This window comes from Solanum stenotomum, chromosome 4 (assembly GCF_019186545.1).
Source record: "Solanum stenotomum isolate F172 chromosome 4, ASM1918654v1, whole genome shotgun sequence".
NCBI lineage: Eukaryota > Viridiplantae > Streptophyta > Magnoliopsida > Solanales > Solanaceae > Solanum > Solanum stenotomum.
This window is the reverse complement of record NC_064285.1, coordinates 8,632,603-8,635,485: the sequence shown is the minus strand read 5'-3', so window position 1 is coordinate 8,635,485 and position 2,883 is coordinate 8,632,603.

Sequence of the window (2,883 nt, the reverse complement as noted above, 5' to 3'; positions counted from 1 at the left end):
CAAATCTAATAAAAATATGTTAGCATTGTCATTTAAGGATGTGCTTGATTTCTAGCTAAGAGCAAGAACCTTTATAAGTCTCACTCCCCAAACAAGACATTAAGGCACTTGGCTATACTAGTCGTAGAATTGTTAAAAAGAGTTTAATTTATATATGCAGACAATATGATATAAATTTCAAATTATGAGATTAATTTTTGAAATAATCCAACAATAACTTTCACAAAAGAGTGATATTAATAATTCAAAAATAGAACAAGTACTTGATAGAACAACAACAACAATAAAAAGAACTGATAATATAAAAATTATTTACATTATCGATACATTAATTAAACTCCATTGCCTTTTATTGTCTCAGTCCAACCTATTTGCTTTCCAAATAGATAAACTGGTATCAAATTAGCAGCAGCATCTTGATCAATAATTTCTTCTTGATGATCCATTGGCAAAACTTCAATGTTCTTCACCACATCAATTACGAAGGTATTACAATTATTCACTTTTGTTCCATTCTTAGATTCACACAAGTTAAAAATAATCGTATCTTTTGCTCTTAAACATTTATTTTTGACAAAGTTAAGCCAACCCCTTGTGAAAAGAAAACTTCGACTTCTTTTACAATAACGATACTTAAACTTCCATAATGTTCTTGACGTATCATAAATGATCATCTCCTCATCTTGGAATTGAGGAAAATAAGTTGTTGCATATTTTTTAGGGATCACAAGTCTACTATTCCAACATTGGTTGGAGTTAGGTCCTTTCGAAAAAGTTCATTGTACGAGAATTTAGCATTATCCTGTATGTAACATTGAAAATATGAATTATAACAAGAGGATTTTAAAAAATGGCACAAAATGTTATATAGGCTTGTGCCCCTAACTAATATTGGAATCTCATATTTTTAAAATGCGTACATGTAATTTGTAGATATTTTTGTGGGTGATCCGATAGTATACAAAAAAAATTATACTAATGGTGTATATAAATTAAATTTTTACGAATTTGAACTTCTTGTGGATCGTTATGAGAAAATATCTCTAGTGTGACATGAAACAACAACAAAAAGTGAAATTCAATGAGAATAGTGCGCACACATACCTTAGTGCAATGATCACTATGTTCTCCCACAACTCCTTTTAATTTTGAACCAGAAATGCAAGTGGTTTCCATATTGAATCCTGAGAAAACATAGAACAAATACTTAAAAGAAAATTTATAAAAATATAAGAGATTGATAGATACAAGTTCAAATGCTTAAATTTGGTGGTCAGACACAAAGATCAAAAAAATGAAAATAATAATATTACCAATGAACAAAAAAACTTTGATGGGCTCACTCAATCAATATTTGTCATCTCCAAAATAGCTTTCTTGTTGATTCAATTCTTTTCAACAAAAAAATGACTTTTTGAGATGGTATTTAGTTATTAGTTCAGTAACCAGGTGAGAAATCAATTCAACTTTTGTCTAAATGCTTACCTTTTTTCTTTTCAAATTTCATAAATTTTATGTTCAAATGCCCACGGAAACAAAAGACTTTCTTATCAGAGCGCGCTAAGGCTCTCATTTTTTACAATTAAAAGAAAAAAAAAGTTTTTCACATAAAGATTTAAATTAGAATAGATTTTTTTTTTTTTTTGCAAAACAAATAGAAAAAAATTTCATGTGAAAAAATTACTAAAAGAATGAACAAAAAACAAACCTGATTATCTCAAGTATTAACAATAAAAGCTACGTGATTTTCACCAGAACCAGAAAAGTATTATTATTATGATATACCCATAAGAATGTATATATAAGTGCTTTCATATAATTGTAACATATAGATTGTAGTCGATAATGGATAATTGATTAATTCAAAAGATTACTTCGAAAATTGAAGTAACTTCCAAATTTGCACATGATAAGTTCTTTTTGTTAGTGTTAGATAAATAGTTTTGACTTGGCACACCTTTTATGGAGCATTAATTAATAGAATTCCGATTTGACTATATTACTATTTGAGTATAATAAATTTAATATTTTGAAAAATGCATTATAAAATGACTATAGTTAATAATAAAAATAAATTAGGAATTTATTATAAATTATCCTTTGATGTATTAATTTGACAAGTAAAAATAGACTTAGAAGTTCAAGAATATATATAGCATGACGTGGCATTGAGGATGAATATCATTTCAATTGGCTTTAGCAGCATAAGTTTATTTTTAAGGGTGTGTCATCAAGTTCTTTCCATTAGTATTTGTTGAAAAGTTGAATTAAATTCAAAGTTTTTAAATATATTTAATTATAATTATACTTTTACCAAATAAGACTCCTATTTGAAAGGTAAAAAATTTAATATTTCATTTTTGGATATTTTTTTCTGCAGACTCATAGTACCTTTGTCAAATTAAACATCTCTCTGGTATTTTTAAAAATATTTTAAGTTATTTGTTTTAATTAGTGAGCGTAGTTATAAACATTATACAAAAAAATTCAATGAATAGAACACTATGGTTTTAGTAGAAATTAGTTCAAATATATTTTGAAAAATGACTTATAGTTTATATAATATGGAAAGAACTATAGTTGTGTTACTTTTTTTTTTGGAATAAGAAACAATTTATAAGATATAATTAAAATTAGAATTAGGGTGTGTTTGGTATGAAGGAAAATGTTTTCCTGAAAAACAAGTTGATTTTTGACTTATTTTCTCATGTTTGGTTGGTGAGTAGAAAATATTTTCCGGAAAAGATTTTTAGTGTTTGATTTATAAATGATTTTTTTTTTGAGAAATATCTTTTATTTTTACTAGGGTAGAAAATAATTTTTGAAATTGAAAATATTTTTTAAAAACAAACTTAAATTTTTTGGGGGGTGGGGTGGGGGGGG